Source organism: Pinus tabuliformis, chromosome 4_1 (genome assembly GCF_031772625.1).
Source record: "Pinus tabuliformis cultivar Carrire ecotype Pingquan chromosome 4_1, CPIR1, whole genome shotgun sequence".
Lineage (NCBI taxonomy): Eukaryota > Viridiplantae > Streptophyta > Pinopsida > Pinales > Pinaceae > Pinus > Pinus tabuliformis.
In genome coordinates, this window is record NC_142303.1 from 377,167,766 (window position 1) to 377,178,589 (window position 10,824).

Here is a 10,824-nt window from a genome sequence, read left to right on the forward strand (position 1 = left end):
CTAACAGCTTGCATTCTTCCAAAGAAAATTGTGATTTTTTAGGATTGACTGAAATCCCAAGCCTTCTGCACTTCAGAAACACTTTTTTCAAATGCTGCAAATGATTTTGATGGCTGCTGGAGTAAACTGTTATGTCATCAAGGTAGATGAGGACAAATTTATCCTTCTCTCCTACAAATGCTATATCCATAGCTCTCTGAAAGGTAGCTCCAGCATTCATCAATCCAAAAGGCATCTTGGCATACATAAAAGTGCCCCAAGGAGAGGTAAATGCAGTCTTCTCTTGGTCATATGGATGCACAACAATCTGATTAAAACCTGAAAATCCATCCAGGAAAGACATCACTTTGGCTCCTGAGACTTTCTGCAGCAAATGCTCCATTTTTGGTAGGGGATAATTATCTTTCTTAGAGCATTTATTTAATTTTATGAAATCAACACACAGTCTGATTTCTCCACTTTTCTTCCTCACCACCACCAAATTGGCTACCCATTTGGAATATTTGAGAGGGACTATGATCTTGGCAGCCAATAACTTTTTAATTTCTTTTTCAATTAGAGGAAGAAGCATAGGATTTATTGGTCTCAGCTTCTGTTTGAAAGGAATAGTGTCTTTCTCCAAAGGGATTTTATGCTGGATTATGTTCTTATCATATGTTTTCAGATCACTATACTCCCAGGCAAACACATCAGCAAATTGCCTCATTAAATTGCAGTATTCAGCACTTTGATCAGCAGACAGATGAGTGGATAGATTTATGTATCTAGGCTGACCTGGACTTCCTATATCATGCTTACAGACTGCAGATTGATCTTCTTTTTGGGCAGCCTTGTAAGGCACATCATTTTGGTCAAACAGTCTTTCAAGAGGAATTAGACCCTTTGGAATATGATTACTAGGAAGCTGGACAATGCTATTTTTACCAATTTTATTTCTAAGTTGGGATTTGGGGCTTTCTAACAAGGCTTGATTCTCTTGGTCAATTTGCATTTCGGAAAACTCATCAATGACTTGCAGAAACCTATTTAACTCATCATCATCTTCAAAAACTTTCCAATGGTGGACATTATCAGGCAAGGATGGTCTGTATTTCATTTGAACTTCATAAACTAGTCTGGGAAGCATAGGAGGGATAAATAGACTAGCAGACATAGCAAGGGAATCAACAAGCTGATTTTGGGTTCTATGAATATATGAAATACAGAAATAATCAAAAGAATCTCTGATTCTCCATACCTCATCTCTGTATGCTTTTAGCCTTGGGTGCTTTGCCTAAAATGTTTTATTTACTTGCTAAATAATCAGATAAGCATCTCCAACCACCTTTATGTCCCTGATTCCTCTGTCTTTTGCTGCATTAAGGCCCAATAGCAGAGCCTCATACTCTGCTATATTGTTTGTGACTTCAAAATCCAGCTTGAAAGACAGTTGTGTGCTCTTATGTTGTGGAGATATCAGCACCACCCCTGCTCCTGCAGTCTCCCTGGAACATGCTCCATCAAAGAACATCTCCCAAACCTGACTTCCTTGCTCCGCTTCGGCCTGAGCTGTTGGTTTCTGTTGAGGGCCCCGAAGTCGGGTCGACAACAAGGGGGATACCCATCCGGTCCGGAACCTGGTTGGCGGCTCCTTGCCCGTTTGGAGTAGCGGGTCCGACTGGGGGTAATGGGACCAGTTTCCCAATGTGAAGGGTGTGCGTGTGTGTGTAGAGTTTGATGGTATTGATCTAAAGGTTTCTCTAAACTAGTCTTAATTCTAACTGCTAAACTAACTCTATGCTAATGTAATCTAATGAAGAGAAACAGTACATCTAGTCTAAGCTAACCCGGGGTGTTTTCTTTCGTTATGCGATCTAGAAAGATTTCAAACAACAGCTGGTAATAAAGATCATTCAACTGTTATCAGAATATAAATCAATAAAGATAAACCGTTCTGCATAAGAAGTTAGACAGAGCAGTTGTGAACAGCATATCGCATAATCAGTTTTCTATATATCAAGCATAAATAAATGATCCCACCATACAGAAGTGCCAAATGGTAATACAGACATTCATACAATAACATATAAAGAACTCAGCTGCATATCACTTTAGGGATACTAGCAGAATTTAGTCAAGAGATAAAAGTACCATTTATGACTAACTTCACTAATAAACTTCAAGCAATAATGATTTATTTCTACTTGTTCTAATATCTGCTAAGAGTACAGAAGTGCAACATCAGTAACAGACATTAAAATGCAAACATAAATAAATCTCGATCCATCCATTCATCAAAAACCTCCTCTGAGGGTACAGAAGTGCATGTTCTGAGGACAAGTTTTTTGACAGATTTCCATATCCTTCTCCAAATTCCATGAGAAGGGTTAAATACTACTAACTAATTAATATTAATTACACGAAATTAGGGAATCGGCTTCAAATGACCGCCCTTTACTAAAAGAAAATTTATTTCTAAAACTTTAAATCTAATTTCTGACCGTTTCTGTATATTCTCTTTAGTGCTGTCAACAGCGCAACGTTTTCCTGGGAACAGTCGGCTGGCCGCCTTCTTCTTTCGCTCGAGAGATAAAAGTGGAAATAACAAGAGCTGGCACTTCCTTCTGACAGACCAGAAGATATTTTCGAAAACCTTTCTCTAGCTGGGTGTATTCGCCGCGTGTATACTTAGCACAACCCAGGTTCTTCTCGAACTGATTTTGCTGTTGCTATTCCGGTTTCCGGTCGTGCGAATGACTGAGTTGGTTAGGAGTCACGCTGTATGGACAATCCCCTGTTTCGAGAATTGTTTCCGCTCTTTGTTCCAGGCTTTTCTGGAGCGTCCTCCTTCTTTTGCGTTTCTCTTTCTGCTTTACCCAGTCTGAGCTTCAAGATCTTTTGTGAACACGCTGCTTTTGTGCGCCTTTGACTCTGAGTCCTGGATAGTCTAATTTCATCAGTGTCGGTTGGCTTATAGTCTGGAATCCGCGGCCCTGCTGCATGCGGCATTCATTTGTGGAGGCATCTTCTCTCTGCTGTCTGATTGGCGCTTTCCCTTTTCCTTTAGATATTTCCTGCATATAGATTTATATTAGTTGTGTGTCTTGCAGTCTACGCAAAGAAGAAGGGAAATGAAAAGATTGACATGAAAGCATTAAACTCTAATGAATGCATAATCCTGACATTCATCATGACTTGACTCTTCGAAAAATGTGATGCAATCATTCCTTGATACTCAAGCATGCGGTCATTAATTTCCTTTAAGGCGCGCGCTTAATCTTGGGTCTATCGGGTATGTCGGAGAATTCGTGCGATGAGTCTTTTCATATCGCAAATCGCGATTCGCCGATATCGCAAATCGCAGATCCCTATCATCGTAGATCGCTGATCGCAGATTTTATTCAATGGTTTATGCCGCCTAGTGCGACGTTTGCGATGTGCGATGTCGCATATCGGCGATCGGCATTTCTTGAAGATATTCTTTTTAGAGAGCGCTTGGGATGCATGCGATGCGATGAATTTCACATCGCTCTTTCGCAGTTTTTTTTTCCGCGCTTGGGTAATGCTTCAGCCTTCCCTTGCGATGCGATTTAAGCCTTAGGGAGAAAATACAAAAAAATTTAGAAAAATATTTTGGGGATTTTTCTTTCCGGGTCCCCCCCTTTGCTCGATGTTATTGCTAATATCGAGCAAAGAGGGGGGGTTGTTGGTGACCACAACAATGGCGATTCACTGTGAAGAACCAGTTATCTTTGCTTGTTCTATTGCATTTTCACTTCCAAAACAGAAAAATTTTCTTATGCCTAAATTTTGTTATGGACAGATAGAGTATTACCCCTTATCCCGTTAATGATGTTTCGTCAAACCTTTTATTTCATTCCGATTGTTTGCTCCCTCTGGGTTATTTCTTGTATTCACACCTAGACATTACTCAGTGCTTTTCAAAGACAAAATAAGGTCTTCTCTGCGTACTGGCTTTGTAAAATATGCTCATTTGTCGTAGGTAGAGCCTCTGTTGCCCGCAAGCGTCCATAGCCTCGACAGGGTTACCATGTTATCCAGCAATGATCCTTTTTCCTGTTTAAGGTTATTTACAACATACCAGAGAAAAATCCTTTTGACACTTTTTCTTTCTTTTTTGATTTTTTATTCTCTAAAGAACAGTGTCTTGGTTTGGTGGCCAAATTATGACACAGTCATTCACTTGATTTACACTTTTGCTGAACAAGCTGGCTCGTGATGAGACCCCTTGTCTTTTGATTGCAACAATCTTGAATCGTTGCCCTGTTTTGGTAGACAGTAGTGGCAAAGTCAGCAAGTTATAATATCTGTGATCATGATAAGTCGGTTCGTGATGAGACCTCTCATTCTTTGAGATATAGTGTTTTCTTGGATTGTTTCTCTGGATGCTGCGATTCTCCTTAGCAGGGAGGAAGTCATTGTTTTTCCTTAAGAAAGCTCTGGACGACAATAATAGAGTTTAAGAATAGCAGTTTTGCAGAGAATGATTATTTTGCTATTGATGACACTTTTCATTGCGTTGGCATAAAACAATTTTTTGCCAAAAGTTACTTTCATCCCAGATTTCTTTGTGAAGTTGAAACTAACATCATATTCAGGCTAAAGTTAACTCTATCTGTCAATAATAAAAGTCAGATTTTTTTCGAAAAGTTTTACTATTTATACAAGTGAAATCAAAATCTGATAGAGAAATGGTATGTTTCTTCATGAATATAATTTATGATCATTCACAACCAACCTTATTTATAAGAAATAAAAACTAAAAATAAAATAAAATAAAAAATAAAACTAAAATTATCCTACAAAAATAGAAGGATGACCTTCTATGGAAAATACATTTTGAGGATTTGTCCATTTACAGGCAGAGAATCTCTCCTGCCTGTCAAGTCCTGCAACACAAAAGTCGACGGGCCTATGACCTCTACGATCTGAAAAGGACCAAGCCATAGCTTCTGGAATTTCGTATGTTTGCCCTTTTCTTCGTGAGCCTTATCCCATTTCAAAACTAAATCTCCCATCTGAAAGTTTTTTCTGGTCATTATGTTCGAATCAAAAGAGGATTTTATCAGCGCTTGGTGGTGAGCATGGGTTTTCTTGGCCTGTTCTCGTTGTTCTTCTAGCTTGATTATTTCCATTTGCCTTAGCTGTAAGGGAGAAGTAGATACTTCATCAATGTATTGTACTAAGGACAAGGAGGGAATGACTAAGTGAGTAGGAAGAACTGCTTCTCTCCCGTAAACTAAATTAAAGGGAGAAGTGCCGATAGAGGATTTCTTTGTAATTCTGTCTGCCCATAAGGCGTTTACCAGCGCTTTATGCCAATTCTTTTGGTTTTGGTCGACTGTCTTTTTGATAATCCTGATTAGGTTCTTGTTCGTTGATTCAGCCAGCCCATTACCTTGCGGATAGTAGTTGGTAGAATACTTCAGTTTGAACCCTCTTTTGAGCGCGAACTCAGTCATGGTATTTCCAGAAAAATATGAAGCATTATCAAATATTAAGGCCGTTGGCAATCCAAACCTAGTAATGATAAACTGATCTATGAATTCAATAATGTTTTCAGAATTAGCTTCCTTGAGAGGAACTGCCTCTACCCATTTAGTAAAATAGTCAGTTGCCATGAGGATATACCTATGCTGTTTAGAGGAGTGAGGAACGATCTCACCTATTATGTCCAGGCCCCATTGGCTGAACGGCTGTTCGATGTTAACCGGCTACAGTGGCATGGATGACTTCTTTTGTTTTCCTGCAGCAGTTTGGCATACTTGGCATTTCCTTACGTGATTGTACGAGTCTTTGAACAGCGTGGGCCAGTAGTATCCTGCACGTAAGATTTTGTGTAAGGTGGCTTCTCCAGCATAGTGTCCACCTGCTGGTCCATTGTGGAGTTCCTGCAAAACCTTTTCGGCTTCAGTTTTCTCAAGACATCTAAGAAGCACAGAATCATAATTTCTTTTAAATAGGACATCATTTACGAGCTGGTATTGTTTAGCTTTTAATCTCAGGGCTCTCTTCTTGATGTGATCCAGGTGAAATGGAGCATGCCCGTTTTTCAGGAAATAAATGGTGTCAGCATATAATGATTGTGCGTCATTTAGGCTTACCTCATACGCGTGTACCTCTTCAGATGATTTTTCGGGGATTTGCGATGCTCCAGCTAACATCTTGCAGAAGCCTTGGCCTCTTACGATGTGTGCCGGCTTGATCTCCAGGTCGTATTCTTGCAAGGCGGTGATCCAATTCGCTCTCCTTTCGCCCACATCTTTCTGTATTAGGAGGTTTCTTACCGCTGGGAATGGTACTATGACCTTGGTATGGGCCTTTAGCAAGAAAGGTCTGAAATATTTAATTGCTTTGAAAACGGCGTATGCCTGTTTCTCTACATCCGAATATTTCAGCTCAGCGCCTTGTAAGTTTGAGCTAAAGAATGCGATCGGAGCTTCTACCTTTTCTTGATTTGCTTGAGTCAAGATCGCAGCATAAGAATTCTCTGAGGCAAACGTGTATAAGATAAAGGGCTCTGAAAAATTTGGGGTTGCTAGAGATGGAGCGTTGATGATGGCTTGTTTTATTAAGTTAAATGCTTCGTGCTCGTCTAGACCCCATTTAAAGTTTGAATTCTTTTTTATCATTTTTTGTAAAGGAGAAATAATACGTGAAAAATTTGGGACAAATATTTTCACAAAATTGATCTGTCCTAGGAAAGATTGCATGGTCTTTTTGTTATGAGGCATGGATATCTCGGAAATTTCTTTGATTCTGTCAGGTTCAATGTGAATGCCAGATTTAGACACTATGAATCCTAGCAATTTTCCTTCACTCAACGCGAAAAAAGATTTCTTCGGGTTAAGCGAGATCCCATACCTTAAACATATTTTAAAGATTTGCTTCAAATCTTTGAGGTGGTCGTTTCGGTTCTTGGAGTATACAGTTATATCATCCAGGTAGATCACTACCGATTTATTGACTAAACCTTTAAACGCAATGTCCATGGCTCTCTGAAAAGTGGCGCCAGCGTTGATCAGACCGAATGGCATTTTCCGATACGCGTAGGTACCCCATTTAGTTTGGAAGGTGGTTTTTAACTGATCATCTGGGTGTACCAACACTTGATTATATCCTGAAAATACATCCAGGAAAGACATTAACTCTGAGCCTGCGACTGCGTGTAATATTTGCTCCATAGGTGGGAGGGGAAAATTGTCTTTCTGACAGGCTTTGTTGAGATTCCGGAAGTCGATGCAGATTCTAATATCTCCGTTTTTCTTCCTAACAGGTACCATGTTGGATACCCATTTGGAATGTCTGACCGGGAAGATTATTCTGGCTCTCAACAATTTATTCAGCTCAGTTTTTATCTGATTTTCCAAGTTGGGGTGGATTTTTCTGATCTTCTATTGGACAGGTTTCTCGTTGTCAATCATAGGGATAGTGTGTTGAATGATAGAAGTGTTGTAAGTCTTCAGCTCATCGTAATTCCAGGCAAAGACGTTTTTGTACTGTCGTAGAAGACGGATATATGCTGATTTTTCTTCAGGAGCTAGGCCTTGACCTAGATTAACGTTTTGCGGCTTCTCATCGGTTCCTAGGTTCACTGATTCGTAGTTCAGATTTGAACTATAGAGTTTGGCGTTGGCTGACCTTTTGAACCGACTTTTCAAGTCGTATAAGTCTTCTAGTTTGACCACCGATTTGGGTATAGCATTATCAGTGCTATTTTGTTGTATCTGGTGATCATGACAGTCTTCGTCGATTATCTGGTTTGAGTAGGATCCTTCGGAGGGGAGGAAACTTACGATGTCTGGGTCGTCGTTGAATACTCTGCAGTTGGTGATGTTGTCAGGGATAGATGGTTTAAAAATCAATTCTATTGAAAAGCTATCTGGACTAAAGTCTTCGGAGGGGATGAGTCTGGAGGCTACGTTAGCTAACAGGTCTGCGTTTGCATTGTGAAGTCTCGGGATTGACGAAATATTGAACGCTGTAAAATGTGCAGTGAGATCTTGTACTAAAGATTGATAGTGCTTTAAATGATTAGACAGGCAGTGTATGGTGTTACGTACCTGTTTGACGACGATCTCAGAATCTCCAAAGACTTGAAGATATTTGACGTTGCAGCCGATTGCTTTGTATAGGCCTTGCACCAAGGCTTCGTATTCAGTTGTGTTGTTCGTGCAATCGAACTCCAGTCTGCATGTGAGCATGGTCTTATTTCTATCTAGGCTGATCAAAACGCATCCTGCTCCCGCTCCCTCGTTGGATTTAGAGCCATCAAAATATAATTTCCAAAATAAAGAAGTATTTACAGGGTTATCTAAGAAACTAACACATTTTGAATCATCAGTCTGGGAAAAGTTTTCAACTTGGGACAAAACTGAATTTTCTAAATATGGTGATATGTGAGCATTGAAATTTCCGAGGAAAGAGTCTACCGAGTAGTTGCCTATGATGCTGTTGTTGTATGCTATGGCTTCGTTCTCTCCTTCCAAATCCGTCACTATGTATTTTTGGTGCAATTCCCGTTCAATCTTTATTTGATTTGGTTTCCCGTTGAAGGGTAACCACATGTGCGACCAGTCGGTTGAAAAGTATCCGTGGAGTTTCTTGGACCAGTCCCTGCTAAGAATCAGACCATAAATTCAGGGATGTCAGCCACTAGAATGTCGATAACCTGACATACCTTAGGGTTAGACGACAGTCTTATGGTCACTTGATTAAGCTCACCTATCACTTCGACTTGCGATCGATCAAGTTGAACTATGCGCACTGCGGATTTTTGCGGTTGAACATTAAGTTTGGCACATATTGACTTGGGTAGAATATTGGTTGAAGCACCAGAATCGACCAAGCAGTTGTGCACGTTTCTGTTAAAGATTTCATAAGTGAGGAGGAAAGGAGGAGTATGAGATCTAGATCTCCCTCCAATCAAAGCGATGTCATTTGGATCGATTTTATTGATCGTGTTGATTGGAGGTCTTCCTATATTATGGGAAGCTATAGTTGTAGGTAAAGGTGTAGTAGGTACGGCGTGTAACTCTTTCATCATGATTTTCTGTTGGTGTTTCAATTTGCTCAACTCGTACAGAGTGATATTAGCCCTAGTATTTTTCATGTCATCGATGCTGTTATACTCCATTTCATCCGACACTATTAGTGTCTTTGATGGAGGTGATTGCTCTGATTGGACTGGGCTAAATGAGGTTGTTTTAGCAATTGTTTTCTTTGGTGCAACCTTTTCTTTTGTTGCAGGGCTTGTGCCCTTCTGTTTTGGGGTATTCTGGGGAGGATCAAGTTGATTTCTGCTTCGTGTGCTAACCGGAAGTGCTTCTTGATCTTCCTCTTGTGGGAGGATGAAATCCCACATTCCTTGCAGTTCCACCACTTCTTCATCGTCGGTCTGCGTTTCAATGGTGCTTTCCTCTTCTTCTTCAGATTCCACATTTGAGACCACGTTGGGTGGCTTCGTCTCCATGGGAGGGTTTCTTTTGAAACTCCTAAAAGTCTTTCTTGGGGACGATTCTGCTACTTGTTTTCTTATGTCAATCATCTCGTTAGGCATGGCCTTTAATACCTTTTGTAGTCCTTCCATGTCGAAAGGATATTTCGTTTGCTTCTTCTTGGTGTCTTCTTTGAAAGAGATTTTCTTAGATTTACGTTCTTCGATTGTAGATCTCTTTTCTAGGGCTACTACGCGTCTTTCAACTGCTAACGCCTCAGCCAAATTTTCGACTAAGGTTGTCTTGCTCGCCCTATCTACGAAGATGGCCAAGTTTGAAGGTAAGGCCGTGATGTACCACTCACATCTTACTTCCTCGCTGGGTTGAGAAGCAGCGGGGATTTTGTTGAGGATCTTGTTGAATCGTAAGTTAAAATCCTTAATGGGTTCCCTATCCTCAGCTTTAAGATTGGATAAATCATTGATCAGTGTAGCTGTCGATCTATCATCGCTGAATTTGGTGAGAAATTGATTTTGAAAAATGTCCCAGCTGGTGATAGATCCGGAGGGCAGCGAAAAGTACCATGACCCGGCTGTTCCTTGCATTGTATAGGGGAAAAGTTGGACCACGGCATCTTCGTTGGTAACTCCGTTGAGATTAACAGAAAGCATGAAATTATTGATATGTTCTTCAGCTAGCATTCCTGTTTCTGGATTGAACTTTGGTAGCCATTTCTCGGGATGGGCAGGTATTGGACTTAGGGGTGGAGGCATTAAAACCGCCCCAGGATTGTTCCATGGAGATTGGGCCATCGCTGAGTTTCTAGTTAACAAAAGTGTAGGAGATGGTCTTTGATGTTGATAAGATGGAGGTGTTATGATCTTCGACGATTGCGGAGGAAGGGTTGTGGAAGATGGATGAGTGACTTGAGGTGGAGATGTGGGTGGTTGACTTCGCGGAGAGGGAGTTGAAATGGACGAAGTGGATGAAAGAGTCTCTCTGTCAGACTCTAGGAGTGCTTTCCTTGCTCTTTTCCTAGTGGGGAGAGGGATTTCAATTGGCTGGACGCCAAACTTTTCACTCTTCAATCGGGTCAGGGGATGAGCAGGATTGTACTGCGAAGTCAGGCTGCCTTTAGATTTATCAAACTTCTGGGTAAAAATAGAGAATCCCTGGATTTTACGGATCAAAGTTTGAACTTCAGGGGGATCGATAATAAGTTGGTCTGATGTATCAGTATGTATAGCAGCGGTAGATGTCCGAGCGACTTCTAGTTCCGAGATTAGTCGTATCGGGGAAGTCGGGGAAGTTGGTGAGGGTGATTTTCTCTCAGAATGGTATTTGGATTTTGAATTATGCGCCATTCATATCTCGGCCCTCATTCTAG